General features: G+C 46.3%; 1 protein-coding gene across 1 annotated transcript in view; it reads right to left on the reverse strand.

The window, feature by feature from the left end:
* Window positions 1–22,702, reverse strand: part of LOC138259764 (uncharacterized) — a 607,309-nt gene that overhangs the window by 438,632 nt on the left and 145,975 nt on the right. The gene's annotated exons all lie outside the window — the stretch shown is intronic.

The following is a 22,702-nucleotide window of genomic DNA, read 5'->3' on the forward strand; positions in this document are numbered from 1 at the left end:
ATAAGGACTATGGCATTTTTAGCATTTCACTGTCGAGGGAGGGTGGACTCAAAACATTCTACATCAGACTTTAAAAATCCAAACCCCCAGGATCTACCCATCATAAAACCGTCACACACTACCAACACCACTACTAAGGCAAAATGGCCGTCATTACAACATTGACAATGCCTCCACACTCCCGCGGTGGCCATTTCGACATCCCCGCTGGGCCGGCGGGCAGAAACCAAGTTTCTGCCTGCCGGCCCAGCGGGGATGTGGGCCGCAACATGGGAGCCGGCTCCAATTGGAGCCAGCGGTGTTGCGGCGGTGCGACGGGTGCAATTGCACCCGTTGCGCTTTTCACTGTCTGCTATGCAGACAGTGAAAAGCTTCATGGGGCTGTGCCAGGGGGCCCCGCGACTCCCCTTTCCGCCAGCCTTTTCATGGCAGTTCCTACCGCCATGAAAAGGCTGGCGGGAGGGGGACTCGTAATCCCCTCGCCATCACCTCAAGCAGTGGAGGATTAAATCCGCCAGGACCAACGTGGCAGAAAACCACCCGTCCCGGCGGTGCGATCGCGGCGTCATCGCAATCCCCGAGTTTGTACCGCCAGCCTGTTGTAGGTACAACCTCCAGGGTTGTAGTGAGGGCCTAAGTCACACATTACCAACTGAAACCCAATTTGTCATAATCCTTCCTACACCATATTAAGATATTTTCTTTAATCAACACCTGCTTTTACTTTGTTTCTCCACCAACAGTCACTCCTTCCTCTTCCTCTTATCCCATCTCCTCCTGTTTCTAATTTCCAGTCTTAAGCAACTGGCAATGCTACCTGTCGCTGTACAGATTTTCTCTGATGTGTATAGATATTTACCTGTTCATATGCTAGAACAACAAACTATATTATCGAATGCGCTGCAACCTCATGTATGTTTTTGTTGAGTATTCTTCTAGTATAAAACCACAATAAAAATCTTTGAAACACAAAAAATCCTGCCTATCAAAATATATTACTTGGCCAAGAGAGCCCAAAATAGACTTTGTAAATAGTTATATGCATCAGCTCTTTTAAAATATCCAGAGGCATAAATTGTGGTGAAAAATTAGATGTTTGCCGGAGTCAATAAACAAAAGCTGATGTAACTCTATGACGTTACAAAGACTTTAAAATCAAGCTTTGGCTATAAAGGCAGCAAAAGTAGAAGCTGGAACAGAGTCAGCATTTCCCTGTGTGTAGATCAATGTAGCTATAGCAACTCTCGACCCCTATGTGTAGCCCTTTAGAAAATAAAGATCTAGTAAAGCAATAAGCTCACAGCTCAAACCACGTTTGTGCCTATGCTTTGGCTGGACCAATCAGTGCCACCAATTGTGAGGTCTACGAGATCCCTTGCATCTTCTTTGCCCACACATTTTGCACTGAGCAGCATTCTGTGTACTTTGTTAGGGCAGATGGCAAACTGACTCTTACACGATGAGTCACAAAAGTGGATACAGTGTCGGAGGAATTATTGTTAAACATTGGCAGTAGTGAAACATGAGTAAAATTTGTGCTTTGGTATGGCAGTAGTAATTAACATGGTAATGGATACTGGACTTCAGCTCCATGAAAACTGACATCATAGGAATATCTTAAAACTGACAAATAGTTCTCTTCATGCGGACGACACACTGGCGTATTTTCACACCCCAGATCGGGCATTGCCGATCTTGATGGGCTTCTTGAGACCTTTGGCAGGGTCTCTGGCCTTCAGGTCAGCCTCAGAAAGTCACGCCTATTCTAGCTTGGCAGCCTGATGTGTGTGTCCACTGATCGATTGCCTGAACTTGGCCTCCACTGGGAAACAGAGGGCTTTAGATAATTGAGTATATGGGTGGCTCATACAGAGGACAGGTATCAACATTTGAATGAGGACAGAGTCATGACAAATTTTGAGAGCTCCATGGCATTCTGGCATAGACTCCCCCTATCTGTGATAGTTTGGGCGGCAGTGGCCCAGATGGTTTTCCTTTTAACACTGCCTTTACCTGGTTCAGATCTCCAGGTTTCCGGTCCATTCTCCATTGTTTCATAAGTTGGATGTTTGCTTATCTCACTTGTCAGGGTGATTTGGAAGATGGCGGTCTTGCTATGCCGGAAATGCAACATTATTATTACTCAGCTAATTTACAGCATGCTGCGAGATGTTTGACAGAGATGACAACTGGGAGAAGAGGCTGTTTCTAGGTATACTGGGAAATGACACGCTGGTGCATTTACTGATGCGGGGAGGGCAGTCTGGGGAGGAGATCCCACATCTGATGAAGCAGACCACAGCACTCTGGGAGGCAACTGTGTGTAAGGTGATATGCAGGGCACCATTCGACAGAGAGCTGTGCATTCGGGACCTTACCCCATTTAGGGTGATCGATGCCGACAAGTCCATGAAACGCTGGAGGGCAGGGAGTTGTCAGACAGGGAAGTGTTTTCACGTTTCGGGAGGCCCAGGAAACTTTTGAAGTGGGACTGAGTCAATTCTTACCTTACGCGAAATTGTAAAGTGTTGGCGGGAGGTCTGGACTGGGTTCCCTGCTGCTCTGAGGCCCTCAGGTGTTGGTCAGCCTACTTCAGTGGGGAGGGGGGCACCTTATCTCAATATTCTATATGGCAAATAGAAATTATATGACATCGCCCCTGTGTGCTGCAAGAGACGCCTAGGTGAGGGAGCCTGTGAAAGATGTCGAATGGCTACGTGCGTGCATGTTAGTGAGGAAAGTGTACTGCAATCAGATTTAAGTTGCTCCATTTCAATTTTTTACAGTGTACCTATGGGACTCCCAAACACTTACATAGAATAGCTCCCAATAAGGCGGCGTGGGGCATGTGATGTGGGGAGCTAGGTGCCTTTTTATGAATCTGGCTTGTGCAGGGGTTCAGGGGTTCCGGGAGGCTGTAGTGCCAAAAATAATAGAGGTGACTGGCATTGAAATTCCGTTAACCCCATTAGCCTGCCTCTTGGGAGTGGTGGCGCAGCCCAGGAGACGAAGGATGCATCACAAGGTGGCCTAGCTGGCTCTGTTGCTGGCCAAGAGACGAGTGGGCATTCGCTGGATGAGTACCCGAGCACCCCTAATGTCTTCATGGCAACGGGACCTACTTGAGTGGGGGTGGCGGAAGAGGTACATATGCATACTGCTCGTAGGGACGGGTGCCTCAGATGCGATCCTGTTGTGGGGGGGTCTCTCCTTAATAATTTTGCGAATGAGGATGTAAATTATTCAACAGAAGGCTCTAGTGATGGGGAGTGATGTAGGGCCCTTTATATGCCAGTAATGAGATCATGGCCAACTGTGTAACTTTGTGTTATCTGCCCTGTAACCGACTAGCAGACTTGGTCTCGAGGCGCCCTGGACCTGTGGGGGTCATAGTCGGTAAACACACTAACCCGGATATATGTACTGCCACTCTTGACTGTACTGCCATGAATACAGATTTGAAGTCTTCTCCTATTAATATGTCAATATGCACTGATTGTTTGTTCTTATTGTGATATTGTACTATCAAAAACAAATAAAAACAAAAGTTTTAAAAAAAATGACTAATAGTTAAGCTTCCGGAGGCCTCCTCTAGTAAGACTTACAGCCAGAGGGTTATCTGCATGTTGAATCATTCTTTGTAGACTTAGAAGCCCTGTGGCGCAACAAAAAAACACTGGTCTATTTCAGCAGCACCACAGGCATGTACAGCAGAACAAACCATCTCACACAGCAACTCTAATATGCTTCCACACTGAGCTGCACCCCAGTTATAAAAGGCATAAATCCACCTAGCCAGTGTCACTGAGGCATTTCAACAAAACCAAAATATCAGACTAAAGAAGACACAGTAGGGTCATTTAATATTAAACGTGTACAAGTGAGTTTATCAGAGCCCTTCCATACCCTTTTCCTTTGCAGATAGCCCCTCATCTCAAACATTCACTCCACAAGTATGAACGGCAGGTTGCAGGGGGTTCAAGACTACTTTAGGTCTGAATCATGGTTATTGTCAGCATGGCACTTTGAGAATGCAAAATTCTGCTTGGAAATTCCACACCAGGGAGAGGGGTGATGACAGTGGAAAAGCCATTGAACAGGTTTCCCTACTTTTCAATAAGACCACCCTTGGGTGGCAGCACCATGTGTCTTTACTAGAACAGCCCAAATGAGGAGATAAGTGATACTATATATTCTGTAAGATATAAGTAGACTACCAAGTTCCGTTAATGTAAACTGCACATATATGATAATGATATACGGACAAAGAGAAATACAGTTCACATTGTTAAAAATTTGAAAAGATTGAGGGGTGCGTTTCAGTATGGGGGGCATATGGTTCATTCCGATCTACTCCCAGGTGAAATTGATAAATCATTTGAATCACCAAAGAGAAACAGAGTTAATAACACCATTTTACCTTTAGGCCATTGTTTCTTTTTGCTGCCATTGTCAATCCTACGGGTATCTGGTTAGGCAGATACCCCTTGGGGTGGAGATGAGAACCCACCTTGAATAATAATCACAATCCTGGTCAGGGTAAACCACAAATTAACCTGTGCTTAACCCTCTGGTAGCTTGGTACAAGGCATTCAGGCTTAAGCTAGAGTCAATGTGTAAAGTACTTATGCAGCACTCCAACAGTTATAAAGTGAAAAACAAGAAAAATTACAAACCAACTTAAAAACAAAAAATCTTCGGTTTAGAGGTGTAGGGGGGGGAGGCGGGGTAGTCTAAAACTCATACTGTACATTTTAATAAATATAATTACACTAAAACAACAAACTTTCAATAAGTAGAATCGCAGATATGGATTTTTAAAGGTTGTCATTCAAAATAGTGGTAATAGCCATCCACAGCCATCTGATTGGGCTTGACTGGGACAAGGGTAAGGTTTATGGCTGACTGCGATGAATAACTGGCCGTATACAGGGATGTCCTGGTGAAAAGTTTTACCACTGGTCTCTGGAATGGAAGTCAAACATCCTCAGTGGAGCAAAGCTGCAGGCTATAGCTGAAGAGGGCTCCACCTCCCTGAATAGTCACTGGGCGAGGTCTCGGTGGAGCCACTGACTTTTGGCAGTAAAGCTCCGAGCAGGAAAAATTTGAGTTTTGCACCCAGAAAAGGTCTTTGACCAGGAGGATAATTATCATGGCTTCAACAGGTAAAGATTTCTACGTTTAGACAGTCACTTTTTTGGCACTCAGACTCTTTTAGTGGTACTGCTGGATCAGATTTGCTGCTCCAGAGAAGAACATAGCAAGAGCAACCTGAATATCTGGCCTAAAGGTGATGCACCTTCGCCTCGCCTGATCAGCTTGGCAGATTGGTCCCAGTCCCCAGTCAGGTTTTAGAGCAAAAAGTTGGAAAAAGGTTTCTAAGTCCCAGATTTCAGAAAAGTCAGAACTTGTGTACACGTTGACAACATCCAAGTGTCCAGGACCTTGGGGACAGTACAGGGGGACCCACTCCTGCAGAGGTAAGTAGTACGGCCCTGGTTAAGTTCAGTTAGAACTAGTCAGCTGAGATTGTAAGAAAAATACCTCTTGGGGATTGCTATGTCCCAGTAGCTCAAACAGTAGGCCCGTCTTATGACCTTTGGAGCTCAGTTCTTTGTTCTGGGTACAAGAGGGAGAGCAGGTACAGTCTTCAAGGCGTCTCTCAGGTCACAGATAGCAGGTCCAGTCCTCTTCTGTTTCTACTCATGTCCCAAAGTGATTTGGGGAGGATAATAGGATTGCCAAGGGCACTAGGTCTGCCACATTTATGCCAAGTGCAAGCCTATGGGTGGGGGAATCTCCTGGCCACTCCCTAAGCAGTGGGGGAAACGTTCCGAGGGTGACCATTCCCAATTTTGCAGGACTTCCGGTTTACTGTAAGCTATCCCAAAGTACCTCTCTCTCCCTAAAAACAACATGGCAGAACCCTTTTTCCCATAGTCAGATCCCACTGTGCCCTCCAAGAAGCGTGACTATAGAAACAGGTATACCCTCCTTGTGGTCACTCCAAACCAGTTTTGGGACAGCTCCTCCTCCCACTGGTTTTAGAGTTAAGCTGACAATGAGACAAAGTAGCAGGCCTAGGTGTGAGCTACATCTGCTGATGACCAAGTAGGCAACCTTTGTGGCTCAGGAAAAACACCTCTCCGCCCCAAATCCTTTTGTCTACTTCCTGAAAGCAAGCCACATCTCACCAAAGGGGTGGCACTGGATACTGGCAAAAAAAGCTTTTTTGGGTTAAGCAGAACAACTTCATAGAAGTGCAACTCCTAAAATAGTAGTATTAGAATCGGACTTGACCATTAAGTTGGATTTTAAATTACTATTAAAATGAGCCCTTGAATCAATTTTCTAGGCGATCCTCAACTGAATTCATATCAAAACGTGCACATCAACCTCAGATGATGATTTACTCCAAGTTCTTAAACACGGGGGAACCTCGCTCTGCCTTGGAAATCAGTGGCTGCCGCACCATGTGCAGCACATGTTCCTAAATGGGCACGCTCGCCAGGCGATCAGCGTTTCTGCTCCTCGCGTCAACACTCAACCTCACCTTCCTCTGCTAAAGTTGAAAGAGCTGTTTGTGTAGGAAAGTACCCTCTTTTTTGGCATGGATACCTCCTTTTTAAGCCTGTCAGTGTGTTTGATTGTGTTCACTGGGATCCTGCTAAATAGCCTCAGTTTGGGTCTGTTCCTGCACACAGATTAGACCAAACACACAAAGTTAAAAAGCCATGTTAGCTAGCAATGGAGGTAAGTGAGACTGGGGCAAAACCTTGCATTTGTGTGGGCAAGTTGCAGGGTCAAACAGTTTGCCCAGCACAACTCTCCCTCAGGTTCAATGTCAGCCAGAGCTTTTTTAAGGCATGGTCAGAGTAAGCAATTGTCAATGCCCCCACCACTAAAGAGGTCCCTGATAAAGAAACAAGCACAATTAGAAATCCCACCATAGCAAAAGTGTGCATAAAAAATATTTTTAATCTGACAACTGTGTATAAGCACTTTCCATAAGGTCAGTGTGTACGCCCCTCTTGCCCAACCATAACTCTTGCACTCACAGGCAGTTGGTGGCAATTACGTTAAAAATCAGATGTCTCTTGCTTTATTTCACCTCACCACTTCTGCCTCATCCTCCTATCATCATCTCTTTCCACCTCTCTCCAATTTTGTACCTATTTCCCTTCTCACAATACACTTTTCTCTACTTCATAGCTCTCAATTCCCTTTCACAATCTCTCACCCCCTCTATGATGTGACTCCTCTATATCTCTACCACTGCACCTGCTCTCCACCGCAACTCTCCCTCTTGTACCCTTCTCTCTGCACTTTATTTCACTGCTGTGTTCCCATGTCAATAAATGTAAATATATATATATATATATATATATATATATATATATATATATATATATATATATCCTCCATCTAATTCAGCTCTTGCTCAACCTCATCCTTAACTCTTATCTCTCACACCATTTCACTATGACCTTCCCCTACCCCGTCTTTGGTCTACCTCACCTCTCTATCTTACATTTCACACCATTTGTTCGATACCCCACCTCTCAACTTTCCCTTATCACAGTTGCTACCTCTGTTCCCTATACCTCACATCTTACACCTCTTAAACCTTTCTTGCTACCTTTTCCAAGTTCTATCATTACCTCTTGCACATTTTTGCATCTTTCGCTATTTTATTTCACCCGTTTACCTCTATTAGACCTGACTGTCTTAGGGTGGTCATCTCACAACTTTTTGCCTGCCTCCCTCCACTTTTCGGACACTGTTTTTACCGGTTTTAGGACTCCACGTTCTTTACCACTGCTAACCAGTGCTAAAGTGTATATGCTCTCTCCCTTAAACATGATAACATTGGTTCATCCCCAATTGGCATATTTGATTTACCTATAAGTCCTTAGTAAAATGCACTACATGTGCCCAGGGCCTGTAAACTAAATGCTACTTGTCGGCCTACAGCACTGATTGTGCCACCCACATAAGTGGCCCCATAACCATGTCTCAGGTCTGCCATTGCAAGGCCTGAGTGTGCAGTTCCACTGCCACTTCGACTTGTAATCTAAAAGTACTTGCTAGGCCTTAAACTCCCATTTTCTACATATATGTCACCCCTAAGGTAGGTCCTAGGTAACCCAAAGGGCAGGATGCTATGTAGGTAAAAGGCAGGACATGTACCTATGTGTTTTATATTTCCTGGTAGTGAAAAATCCCTAAATTTGTTTTCCACTACTGTGAGGCCTGCACCTTTCATAGACTAGCATTAGGACTGCCCTCATATACTTTTTGAGTGGCAGATTCTGATTTGAAAGGGGTACCCAGGTCATGTTTAGTTTGTCCAGAATGGTGGTAAAAAATCCTGCCTACTGGTGAGGCTGGATTTTATATTACTATTTTAGAAATGCCACTTTGAGAAAGTGAACATTTGCTGTTCTTAAAACCATCTGTGCCTTACAGCCTGTCTACAATCAACATCTGGTCTGTGCTGGTTGACAGCCCCCTTGTTCATTTCACCCAGACAACCACAAACACAGGACACTCAGTCACACCTGCATTCATCTGCTTATTGAATGGGTCTTCCTGGTCTGGAAGGGTGGAGGGCCTGACACTTACATTTCAAAGGTCTGTGGCCTGCTGTCACACAATAGGACTGATAACCCCCCACTTGGACCCTGGCAGACAGGACCTGGCTGTAGGAAAATGCCACTGTTAGCATGGTTACCAACCCCATCCCCACACTTTTTGCCTGGTGTTGATGCCAACTTAGATTGAAAGTGTACTGGGACCCTCCTAACCAGGCCCCAGCACCAGTGTTCTTTCCCTAAAGCTGTACCTTTGTCTCCACAATTGGCACAGCCCTGGTACACAGATGTGTCCCTTGTAAATGGTACCCATGTACCAAGGGCACTGTGGCCAGGGAAGGTCTCTAAGGGCTCTAGCATGTATTATGCCACCCTGGGGACCCCTCACTCAAGACATGCACACTGCCTGGCAGCCTGTGTGTGCTGGTGGGGAGAAAAGAAAGTCGACATGGCACTCCCCTCAGGGTGCCCTGTCCCTAAACCACTGCCTGTGGCATAGGAAAGTTATCCCTCTAGCAGGCCTTACAGCCCTAAGGCAGGGCACGCTATACCACAGGTGAGGGCATAGCTGCATGAGCAATATGTCCCTACGTTGTCTAAGTCGATTCTTAGACATTGTAAGTGCAGGGTAGCCATACTGAGTATATGGTCTGGGAGTTTGTCATTATGAACTCCACAGCACCATAATGGCTACACTGAATACTGGGAAGTGTGATGTCAAACTTCTCAGCACAATATTTATTGGAAAATGCACACAGCAGGCATCTTAGAGATGCCCCCTGTATGTTAACCCAACTGCTAGTGTAAGGATGACCGGTCTATGCCAGCCTGCCACTTCCAGATTAATTTCTGCCCACATGGGGTGAGTGCCTTTGTGCACTTTGTGGTCAGAAACACAGCCTGTCCTGGGTGGAGGTGCTTCACACCTCCCCCTGCAGGAACTGTAACACCTGGCAGTGAGCCTCAAAGGCTCAGGCCTGGTGTTACAGTGCCCTAAGGCACTCCAGCCAGTGGAGATGCCCACCCCCCCTAAACGAGCCCCCACCTTCGGTGGCAAGTCCAGAGGGATAATGAGAAAAACAAGGAGGAGTCACCCCCTCAGCCAGGACCACTCCTAAGGTGTCCAGAGTTGAAGTGACCACCTCCTTGAGAAATCCTCCATCTTGCTTTGGAGGATTAAGAACAATAGGGTTAGGGATAGGGATAGGGATGTGCCCCCCCCTCCCTAGAGGGAGTGGGCACAATGAGAGTGTAGCCACCCTCCGGGACAGTAGCCATTGGCTACTGCCCCAGGACCTTAACACACCCCTAAATTTAGTATTTATGGGTGCCCATGAACCCAGCTCTTTAGATTTCTGACGACCTCAAGAAAGAAGGACTGCTGAGTTGAAAAACCCGCAGAGAAGAGAAGGAAACAACAACTGACTAGGCCCGATACGTACCGGCCCGTCTCCTGCTTCAAAAAGCTGCAAAAGAAGAAGCAACGCATTCTGCAGGACAAGCAACCCCTGAAAAGCCTCCAGGGGACTACTTACATCACTGAGGACTAAGAAACTCCCATGGGCTGCGGACCTGTCCAACAAGAAGAAAAATAAATCATCTTTAAAGGGACTCCCACACCTCACTCCAGAAGCGTGAGTCCAAACTACTCCGCACCCGACACCCCTGGGCCGTGTCCAGAGGAACCAACCAGCCAGAGAGGACCCCCATGCGATTCCGACCAAGTGTCCACCGTGGGCTGACCTGCCCACCCCTCCACGATGACACCTGCAGAGGGAATCCCGGGAATCCCCCAGACCGCGACTGCCCGGGACAAAGATATCAGACGCCTGGAGAAGCACAGCACCAGCAGCCCTCAGACTCAAGAGAAACCGATCACCGGTGCAGCAGTGAGCAGCAGGCAGCCCTCCTCCGAGATCAGTTGGTGGCTTGCCCGACAAGCCCCCTGTGCCCTGCCTGCAGCGCCCAAATGACCCCCGGGTCCGCCCACTGAGTTCCACTGGGAACAAGGGGCCAGATGTAGCAAAGGGTTTGCGCCTCGCAAACGGCGAAAAACGCCGTTTGCGAGGCGCAAAAGCCTCTCTGCTATGCAGAAATGCATTTTGCAAGTCGGATCCGACTCGCAAAATGCATTTCCGACTCGCAAATAGGAAGGGGTGTTCCCTTCCTATTTGCGACTCGCAATGCTATGCAATTTCATTTGCGCCCGCGAAAGCGGTCGCAAATGAAATTGCTGTTACCATCCACTTGAAGTGGATGGTAACCCATTCGCAAACGGGAAGGGGTCCCCATGGGACCCCTTCCCCTTTGTGAATGATCACAAAAACAATTTTTCAGAGCAGGTAGTGGTCCTATGGACCACTGCCTGCTCTGAAAAATACCGAAACAAAAGGTTTCGGGTTTTTTTCTAAGTGAAGCTCGTTTTCCTTTAAGGAAAACGGGCTGCAGATAGAAAAAAAAAAAAACTGCTTTATTAAAAAGCAGTCACGGACATGGTGGTCTGCTGTCTCCAGCAGGCCACCATCCCCGTGAGTGCCCATACTCGCAATGGGGTCGCAAAGTGCGACCCACCTCATAAATATTTATGAGGTGGGTCTTTGCGACCCCATTGCGAGTTGCAGAAGGTGTCTGAGACACCTTTCTGCATAGCAAATTGCGACTTGCAATTTGCGAGTCGCACGGACTCGCAAATTGCAAGTCGCAATTTGCTTTTTTCCTACATCTGGCCCAAGATGCCCTGTTTGCACCCTGTACCAGGCCGCCTAAGTGCCACTGAAGGTGTGGGATTGGTGCGTACTTGGGGCCCCTCCAGTGCTCCCCTAAACCCCCCTGGTCTGCCCTCTGACAATGCGGGTACATACCTGCAAGCAACCCGGAACCGGAGTGCCCCCTGCCCCCATAGGGGCCCACGTTATTTTGGCTCCTGTTTGACCTCTACACCTAACCGGCCATCTGTTGCTGGTGCTGGGTGTTTGGGGTTATCTTTGAACACCCAATGGTGGGCTACCTATGCCCCAGAGATTGAACCCTTAAGTTTGTTACTTACCTCAAAAACTGTACTTTGCTTACCTCCCCCAGGAACTGTTGAAAATTGCACTATGTCCACTTTTAAAATAGCTTTTTGCAATTTTAAAGAAGACTGTGTACATTGTTGATTCCATTCAAAGCTGTAAGTATTACTATGCAAAGTACCTTTCATTTAATGTACTTACCTACTAAATTAATCTTGTGGTTCCAAAAATAAATTAACAAAAGAATATTTTTCTATATAAAAACCTATTGGCCTGGAGTTAAGTCATTGAGTGTGTGCTTTCACTTATTGCTTGCGTTTGTTCAACAAATGCGTAATACTACCCTCTGATAAACTTAACTGCTCGACCACACTACCACAAATAGAGCATTGGTATTATCTATTATTGCCTCTGTCAAGCCTCTTGGGGAACCCTTGGAGTCTGTGCACACTATGGGGGTTATTCTAACTTTGGAGGAGGTGTTAATCCGTCCCAAAAGTGACGGAAAAGTGACGGATTTACCACCAGCCGTATTACGAGTCCATTATATCCTATGGAACTCGTAATACGTCTGGTGGTATATCCGTCACTTTACCGTCACTTTTGGGACGGATTAACACTCCTCCAAAGTTAGAATAACCCCCTATATCTCATTTTGATATAGTATACATAGAGCCAGCTTCCTACACTGGCTGAAAGAGGAACTTGTGCACTATTTGAAGTCTCCCCCACTTCAAAGGCATTTGTGGGCATATAAACTGGGTTTCTGACCACCAAATCAGGCACTTCTGGACATACACCTGCATCTTGTCAAGAGAAATTGCCTGGCTGCCCTAAGGACTAACCTAGACTGCTTTGAGGAGAAGGGCTGCTGCCCTTCTGGCCTCTGACTTTGCTGACAAAGACTCTGCCTTCCCCAAAAGTGCTCTCCAAGGGCTTAGATTGAGCTTGCCTCCTGTTTTCTGAAGTCTCAGGGCCAAAAAGACATCTCTTCAGGAAACTCCTTGTGTGTCAAAAATGGATGCACCACCTGCTGAAATCAATGCAAAGCCTGCATTGAGACAAAGAAATCACCACACAGCCAACCAGAACGATGCAGCCCAACTTCCAGCGTGGAAATTCAACACAGCACCTGCCTTGCGATGGAAAACTAGATGCAGCGCCCATGTCTACTTCCAGCACGTCAAGGATTTTTCCCTTCATTGTCCCTGGGTGTCAAAATACCCCACATCACAGTGAGGAACTAAGACTGCACACCGAATAAAAATGACGTAAACCCCTTGCAGCGTGGAAAGAAATGATGCATCATCTGTGCTGCACCGGAAAATCTGACGCACACCTTATTTTTTCATGCATCTCTTTCTGTGCGGTCTCCGTGCATCGTTAGTTTTGACGCAAATCAGGTAGTGTGTGTAACAAAGAAACAACTCTATTTTTAAGAGTTTCAAACATTTCAAAAGTGATATTTTAACTTGTGCTTATTGAATCTTTGTTGTTTGGACCTTATTTTATTCAGATAAATATTATCTATTTTTCTAATCATGTGCAGTGTATTTTTGTTGTGTTTTCACTGTGTTACTGTACGATTTATTGCACAAATATTTACACATTGCCTTCTAAGTTAAGTCTGACTGCTCAATGCCAAGCTACCAGAGGGTGGGCACAGGATAATTTGGATGTATGTGACTTACCCTGCCTAGGATTGTGGTCCCTACTTGGACAAGGGTGTATACTTCTGTCAACTAGAGACCCAGTTTCTAACATTGGTGATCAGCAATGAGGATAGAACTTGTGTTTGTGCAGTGACATACAATAGCTGCGTGTACAATGCCTACCCACAGTTAAAGGTACACTTAATTTGTTCATTTTGCTTCAATTTCTCTGCTTGACATTCTTTAATCAGTATCCTATACAACATGTCTCTGGCTGGGTCGCAAGGAGGAGCTGGAAAGTTTGAACTAGCCAAGCTGGAGGCAAACACTGTCAGCCAGCTGAAAGGGTTCTGCAATGGGATGGGAGTACCTACCCGGGGAGCCTCCAAGAAGGAGTACCAAAAGGCGCTGAGGGCCTGGGCAGAGAGCAAGTGGATGGCTCTCCAGAGGATTTGCCAACAGCAGTGGGGGATGACACCTATGTATTTGTGCTCCCTGAGAAAGCAGGGAGCAGTATCGCCGTTCACAGCCTGACCGCAGAGGAAAGGAGAGAAGAGAGGGAATTCCAGCTGCAGTTGGCAAGATTAAAAAATGGAGGCAGAGGAGAGAAAGGCTGAGAGAGAAGCTGAGAGAGCCTTGGCAGAAAAACTACTTCTGGCTCGTGAACAGAGTTGTGCAGACTCAAGGCTTTATTGTTTCCAAAACATGTGGCTCTCACATCTGCATGCGAGACCTACACACTTCAGTTGGCAAGGTCGTCAGCAGAGATACAGTCCCTTTTAAGTACTAACTTTCCGAGACACTTTGGTGAACTCATGGGACGGATATTTAATGAGTCCAGTACTACTGGAATCACAAATTTCTTTAAGGCTGTTGGTTCTAGTTTCATTCACACCTTTTCCCTCCATATTCGGTTTAATACTATCAGCCATCCACTCAATTTTCTCCAGTATTTTCAGGGGATTTCCAATAACTTTGGCTTTAATAATTGGCATTTTGCTGTTGCTATTTTTGATGGGCAATCGCTGCCCCACCGCAACAAGGAGGAATGAAAGCGCTCCCATCAGCACAGCTGTGTCATGAATGCATGATGCAGTATTTTATAGCAACACTTCTGGAGCAATTGAAGTGTGACTGGTCCCTGTCATTCAGACTGATTTTGCATTGTGTGCAGCCCGTGTTTCGGTGCCTCTGGTGTTCTTTCAAACATGCACTGGAAGTCTGCCTTTCTACGCAGCACTTGCTTTCATTGGACACCGATCTGTTGATGTTCTCGCTGAGGGCTCATTACCAGACATGCGTGTTGAAGGTGTATTTGCTATGAGAAGCTACTTACTAGTTGCCCTTCCTGGAGGATGTGGCTCTTAACTCATCATTGGGCACACCATGGAATGCCACCTGGGCTGAGGCTGAGGCTATAGAACACGACTGCTCCTTGGTCCTTCTTGGTGATGCCTTTCCAACTTTAAAACCTGCCGAAGTGGAAGATTTCCAGTCCTCCGTTGTCCCGGAATCGAATGGAAATACTAAAAATGACTTGGACTCTTAACATTTGGTCCTTTTTAGCCACGTTAACATTTTAAATTGACCTTTTATATGCTCATGTGTCCTTTTAACTTGTCATTATCAACTATATATATATATATATATTCCAGAAAAAGGCCAAGAGCAACCTTGAGGCCAGTCAAAAGGTTATGAAACACTGGTGCGACCAGTAGACCACCCTGGTGGAGTTTGGGTGATGGAGCCAGTAGAGCCTAGAGCTCTTCAGGACTGCTGGACTGGCCTATTTGAGATGAAGCAACATAAAGGGGAGGCCACTTACTTAGTGGACCTTTGGTCCCCTAGGATCCCCCTAAGGGTGCACCATGTGAATAGACCAGAGCCTCACTTTGAGAGGACTGAAGTCAACCTGCTTCTGGTGACAGATGATGATGTGGAGGAGTAGTGAACATCTCCCCGACCTTCTCTCTGCCCAAGGTGGTGATGGGTCAGTGGAGGGTGTCAATATCTCGGACTCCCTGACCATGGACCAGCGAGGGGACTGCTACCAGTTACTGGAGCAGTACTCCTTCCTGTTTTCCCTCACCCTTAGACTCACACTTGTGTGTCCATGATATTGACACGGGAGACAGTCCCCCTGTAAAGAATACAATTTACAGGTTGTTAGATAGCGTGAAGGCCAGCATCAAGAGGAAGTTGCCAAGATGCTGGCTCTAGGGATAATTGAGAAATTCAGCAGTCCCTGGTCCAGCCATGTGGTGCTAGTACCCAAGGCTTCTGCACCCGGTGCCAAGCCAGAACTTCAGGTTCTGAATAAACTACCGGGGGTCTCAATTCTGTCACAAAGACTGACACTCATCCATTCCCCAAACTGATGAGATGAGCTCGTAGACCGGCTAGGCGCTGCCAGATTCCTCAGTATTTTTGATCTCACATTAGGGTACTGGTAGATCGCCTTAACTGAGTGGGACCAAAGAGCGATCCGCTTTTTCAACTCCTGAGGGACATTACCAGTTCAGAGTAATATCCTTAGGTTTGAAAAATGCTCCACTACCTTCCAGCTGTTGGTTAAAAGGGTCCTGGCTGGTAAGGATGCATTCTGCACCGCCTACCTGGATGACATTGCTGTCTACAGTTCCAGCAGGTAGGAACAACTGCTCCCCCTCCAAGAGGTGCTCCAGGCCCTGCAACAGGCAGGCCTGACAATAAAGAGCAGTAAGTTCCAGACTGGGCAGGGTTCTGTGGTGTACTTGGGACACCTAGTAGGTGGTGGCAAGGTGCAGCCCCTCCAGGCCAAGATTGAGACAATCACGGCCTGGCAACCACCTAGAACCCAAATGGAAGTGAAAGCCTCTCTAGGCCTCACTGGATACTACCATAGGGTTGTTAGGGGCTATGGCACCATAGTGGTCCCCTTAACAGAACTAACTTCCAAAAAGCAACCTAGGTTGGTGAATTGGACAGAGGCTTGTCAGAAAGCCTTTGACTCCCTAAAGGAAGCCATGTGCATGGCACCCGTGCTGAGGGCCCTGGACTACTCCAAGGAGTTAATCGTGTAGACAGACTCTTCAGACCATGGCATAGGGGCGGTTCTAGCACAGCTGAATGAGGAGGGCCTAGAACAACCAGTAGCCTTTATTAGCAGAAGGTTATTACCACGGGAACAGAGGTGAAGTGCCATTGAAAGCGAAGCATTTGCTGTGGTCTGGGCACTGAAAAAGTTGACACCATACCTGTTTGGGGCTCACTTCTGGGTTCAGACAGACCACAGACCCCTCAAATGTCTCATGCAGATGAGGGGTGAAAATCCTAAACTCTTGAGGTGGTCCATCTCCCTACAGGGAATGGACATTTACAGTGAAGCAGCGCCCGGTGATTGACCACACAAATGCTGATGGTCTCTCCAGATTCTTCTTAGTGATGAGAGCTCCCAAGGGGTTGGGTAGCTTTCCCCACTTTCAGCTTGGGGGGGGCTCATATTAGACCTGACAGCCTTAGGCTGGTCATCCCCCAACTTTTTCCTGCCTCCCTCTACTTTTCTGACACTGTTTTTGCTGGTTTTAGGACTCTGCACACTTTACCACTGCTAACCAGTGCTAAAGTGCATATGCTCGCTCCCTCAAACATGGTAACATTGGTTCATTGTGAGAAAGTAGCCTCTTTCTAGCATGGTTATCCCCATTTTTGGCCTGTTTGTCAGTGTGTTTTGACTGTCAATGGGATCCTGCTAGTCAAGACCCCAGTGCTTATGTTTTGTGCCTTGTACGTTAGTCTGTTTCACTGTTTTCATCGGTGTACTTGAATATGTCACTGGAGTCCTGCTAATCAGAACTCCAGTGCTGATGCTCTCTCTGGTTTCAAATGTGTACTCCCACCCAGTATTTCACTTCAAATTGGTATACTGGACCCCCCCTTATAAATCTCTAGTACATGGTACCTAGGTACCTGGGGCATTGGAGTTCCATGAGATCCTTATGGGATACATCATTTCTTTTGTCACCCATAAGGAGTTCATACAAACACTTCATCAGGACTGCCATTGCAGCCCTAGTGAAATAGTGTAAGCACTATTTCACAACCATTTTGACTGCACCAGGTCACTTATAAGTCACCTATATGTCTAACCTTCAGATCCTGAAGGCTAGGTGCATAGTACCCGTGTATGAGGGCACCCCTGCACTAGCAGAGGTGCCCCCACGTTGTCCAGGCCCATTTTCCCAGACTTGGTGAGAGCGGGGACGCCATTATAAGTGTACACTATATATAGGTCAATCCACATATGCAGCTTCACAATGGTAACTCAGAATATGGCCATGTAAGGTGTCTAACAACTGGGAATTGTACCGGTTAGACTTGGCATCCTTGGCGTGGTCTCCCCTAACTTTTTGCCTCTGTTTCCCAGGTTGTTGATGTGTGCTGGACTCTGTTTTTGCTGTCTTTGCTACACATATACTGGCGAGATTGTGTTCTTTAATTGGAGTCAGCTTTATAAAAAAAAATCACTTAATATGCACTGCAAGGTACCATAAAAAACATATAGGTACTTGAAAGTTGCTTGTCCGTGAACTATCAATCATCGCAACAGAGTGGAATACAAGTGTAAATTTGAAATTGTGACCACTAGCATTTTATAAAGAAAGGTTGTTGGGCACAACCCTCTACTGACGGTATGGCCAGCCTCAAGACTGCGAGAAGCTGGCCTTGGTTGAATCAAAAAGAACATGTGAATTGAATTTTATGTGTGTAATGTTTTGTTGTTGTAAATATTTTGTATTCTGTATAATGTACTAAAGAGTCATTTTTTGCCTCGCATATAATCAGTTGGAATACAATTTGGAAAGTAATTAATCCATAAAGACAGTATTGAGCACTGTTTTTCAAAAATATTGATTTAATTTATTACTACCGTTAGACCATTTCTTTGTTTACATATTGTTATTTAACCCAGGTCAGGTTACGGTTATCGGGTTTCCTCTTTTTTGCATAATAGTCTTTGTTACTCTGGGCACTTTACCACTGCTATCCAGTGGTAAAGTGCAAGGGCTCCTTTACAAAATGTGTATGTAATTGGTTAATCAATGACTGGCATATCTGATTTACTGGTAAGTCCATAGTACAGTGCACTAGAGGTTCCCAGGGCATGTAAATCAAATGCTACTGGTGGGCATGCAGCACTGGTTGTGCCACCCACCTTAGTAGCTCTGTAAACATGGCTCAGCCCTACCACTGCAGTGTCTGTGTGTGCAGTTTTAAACTGCCAATTCAACTTGGCAAATGTACTCACTTGGCAGGCTTAAACCTTCCCTTTTCTTACATGTAAGACACCCCTAAGGTAGGCCCTAGGTAGCCCCATGGGCAGAGTGCAGTGTATGGTTAAGGTAGGACATATACTAATGTGTGTTATATGTCCTAACAGTGAACTACTGCCAAATTCGTTTTTCACTGTTGCAAGGCCTGTCCCTCTCATAGATTAACATGAGGGCTGCCTTTAATTATGGTTAAAGCGTAGATTCCCTTTGGGAGCGGATAGAAATGTGGAGTTTGGGGTCTCTGAGCTCACAATTAAAAAATACATCTTTTATTAAAGTTGATTTTAAGATTGTGCGTTTGAAAATGCCACTTTTAGAAAGTGTGCATTATCTTGCTTAAACCATTCTGTGACTCTGCCTGTTTGTGGAATCCCTGTCTGGGTCAGTTTGACAGTTGGGCTGTTTGCACCTCTCTCTAGACAGTGACACAAAGGGATCTGGGGTGTAGCCTGCATATCCGGATGCACCATCTGTGCTAGGAGGGAGGGTAGGAGTGGTCACACACACCTGAAAGGGCTGTGCCTGCCCTCACACAATGCAGTCTCCAGCCCCCTGGTGTGCGTCTGGGACCTGGCCTGGGCAAGGCAGGATTTCACAAACAAGAGAGACTTTTCTTTGAAGTAAGCCTACTTCAAGGGGCAAAATGGGTCTAAGAAAGCCACCCAAAACCACAGACTTTAGATCACTTCTGGAAATCAAGATGAACCTTTGCCTGGAGAAGAGCTGAAGAGCTGAGGAAGAAGAGCTGCCCTGCCTGTGACTGTGCTTTGTGGAGCTATCCTGCAGTTACTGCTTCTGCCTGTGCAAGGGGACACAGACTGGACTTTGTTGTGCATTCCTGCTTGTGAAGAACTCTCCACAGGCTTGAAACTGAGCTTGCCTCCTGTTGTTGAAGTCTCAGGGCCATCAAAGACTTCCCCTGCCAGCACCTTGACTCTCTGCGGAGACTCCTGAGCGCGGCTGAAATCGATGCTCCGTCTACAGCGTAGCTGGGAAATCAACGCGCGTGGCTGGAGAAATGACACGTGGCATTGCTGACAGAGGCTGCAACAATGCAACATCGCTGGGTGCGGAAAAACACCACAAGCCTGCTTGGACCTGAGGTGTTTTGTCCAGATCGACGCATCTCTCTCCTGCAGGGAAAGAAATGACGCACGCCAATCAGACCAGAGAAGGAGAAACAACGCACGACCTCGCTTGCGGGTGAGCAATCGAAGCACCGCTAACCTTTTTCAACGCATACTCGCCCGCGTGTGTTATTTTGACACTACCTAGGTACTTTTCAACACCAACAGTGTTAGCATTGTTTTCTCAAGGAGTTAAGACTCTTTTTGATTTTTAATTAAATACCTTGACTTGTGTATGTTGGATGTTTGTCGTTTTGGTCCTGTTTTGTTTAGATAAATATTTCCTATTTTTCTAAACCTGTACTGTGTCATTTTGTAGTGTTTTCATTAAGTTACTGTGTGTTGGTACAAATACTTTACACCTAGCACTCTGAAGTTAAGCCTGCCTGCTCGTGCCATGCTACCAAGGGGGTGAGCGGAGTATAGCTGAGGGTGATTCTCCTTTACCCTGACTAGAGTGAGGGTCCTTGCTTGGACAGGGGGTAACCTTACTACCCACCAAAGACCCCATTTCTAACAGTACCCAAATACTGATTCCACTATTGATTGCACAATTCCATGCACCCTGGGGGCTCCACCATGGACCCCCAGTACTGCCATATCAGCCTTCTGAGGTTTTCAAGCAGCCCCAGCTGCCGCCACCTCACAGACCGGATTCTGCCCTCCTGGGGCTTGAGCAGCTCAATTCCAGGATGGAAGAACAAAGCATTTCCTTTGGGAGGAGGGTATTACACCGTCTCCTCTTGGTAATAGGGGTTACAGGCATGGGAGGGGAATCCCCCCAGAGCCTCTGGAAATGCTTTGATGGGCACCGATTGTGCCCTCCTTGCATAATCCAGTCTACACCAGTTCGGGAACCCCCAGTCCCTGCTCTGGTATGAAACTGGACAAAGGAAAGGCGAGTGACCATTCCCCTGCCCATCACCACCCCAGGGGTGGCGCCCAGAGCTCCTCCAGTGTCTCCCTGGGTTTTGCCATCTTGGATTCCAAGGTGGTGGGCCACTCTGGGAGCACCTGAGTGGCCAGTGCAAGCAGGTGACATCAGAGACCGCTCCTGATAGGTGCTTACCTTGATAGGTGACCAATCCCCCTCTCATGGCTATTTAGGGTCTCTCCTCTGGGTGTCTGTAAGGAAATGCCTCCTTCGCATGGTTACACCATGACTTTTTGCCTTTTGCTGATGGCAAGTTATGATTTCTTTTTTTTTTTTATCCTCATTTATCTTCCAAAATTTCCCTCATATGACCGATGGCGGGGGGTGAGGGGGTAGTCAGCAAAGGTTCTCACCCAACTGCTCACCACCCATCCTTGACCTCGTCACCCCTGTCCGGGGGAGACTTTCCACCCAAACTCTAATGCGAAAAGCAGAGGGAAGGATATAATCATAGGATCACATCTTATATATTTATACCTCCCTGCTTCCCAACCATTGCTTCAGCGGATTCCAAAATCTGATCCTCTTACAAACTTTATGACAGTCAAACTTATGATAGTAAATTAGAGAATTTTTCCATTCAACAAAAGTAGGGGGAACAGGGCTGATCCATTTCCTACAAGTCTCCCTTCTTGCCACAAGCATCATATAGAACAACAGTTTAGCTCCATCTCTACCCATCTTCTGTGTCTCATATGAACAGCCAAACATCACTATCAAAGGTCTTACCTTTGGGCTTGAGGGAAGAATCTCATTAATTGAATCACCCACCTCTTGCCAAAACTTACGAAGTAAAGGACAGTCAATAAACATATGTAGATTGTCAGCTAATGCAAAATCACACTTCTTACACCTCACCACGTTATCTTGTCTGAGCCTAGACAATTTTTTGGGAGTCCAGAAGGCTCTGTGGATAGAAAATAGATCAGTGGTTCCCAACCTGTGGGCCGGGGACCCCTGGGGGTCCGCGAAGCCTCCTGAGGGGGTCCGCGACTGCTTAGAAAATGTAATATTATTAGGGTCCAACTATCAGTAATGACTCAGTGGGGGTCCCCGGATTCCAATAATGATTCAGTGGGGGTCCCCGGCTCCAGTATTGATAAAATGGGAGTCCACAGAAGTCAAAAGGTTGGGAACCACTGAAATAGATGATTTCTCCTTAACACAGCAGGTTTAACAGTGTTACACAGAAGTGTAGTAGATACTTGCCAAAGGTCTTTAAGCTGCGGCTCCGGCAAGCTCTCCCTCCAGATTTCTTCCGGGAGGTTAAATTCCCCATCCACAATGTCCATCATCAGCCAATACCATCTCGCCACTTTCTTCATCGGAATGTCCAGCTGCATCTGGTCCACCAGTCAATTAGTACTTCCCACTTCCTCTGTCACATTCCCAACCCAGGACTTCATCTGAAGGTAGTTAGACTTAGACAGCCCTCCTCCTACCTCGATATTAGGGTTATCAAAGTCCCTAAGTTCACCATTATAACAAAGATGTTTCCATTGCAAAAAACCTGCCTCTTTCAGGGGCATAGCCAGGGCGTCTTTAGTCCACTCCTGGGAGCCAGGAGAGTCACAAATCGGCGCATACTCATTATAATATGACAACTTTGTGATCTTCCTCACCTCATACCACAGGACTGCCCAATCATATAATATCTTAAATCATTTTTTTTTTTAAAGAACTTCAGATCCCTGAACTTACTGTATACAAGAAGCTTCTCTGGACCTCCTGGCCTTCCATCATAGCAGTTAACACCTGCCCCAGCTCAGACCGGTGTAATGCATAAAAACTCTGTCTTACATTTTTTAACAGATATGCCCATGCGTAGTACTGTTTATCAGGGGCCACCAGACCACCTTTTTCTTTCTTTCTCCTGAGCTTTTTCCATGATATACGAACACCTTTCGATGCCCAAATAAAACTGCTCATTTTCCACTGCAATTTCTTTAAAGCAGCCTTGTTAAACATTAATGTCAATGCATTAAAAATAAAAGTTAATTTAGGGACAATCCCCATTTTTACCACGTTAATCCGACCTATTATAGTTAGTGGAAGATTAAGTCATTTTATCA

The sequence above is a fragment of the Pleurodeles waltl genome, chromosome 9 (genome assembly GCF_031143425.1).
Source record: "Pleurodeles waltl isolate 20211129_DDA chromosome 9, aPleWal1.hap1.20221129, whole genome shotgun sequence".
Taxonomy (NCBI): Eukaryota; Metazoa; Chordata; class Amphibia; order Caudata; family Salamandridae; genus Pleurodeles; species Pleurodeles waltl.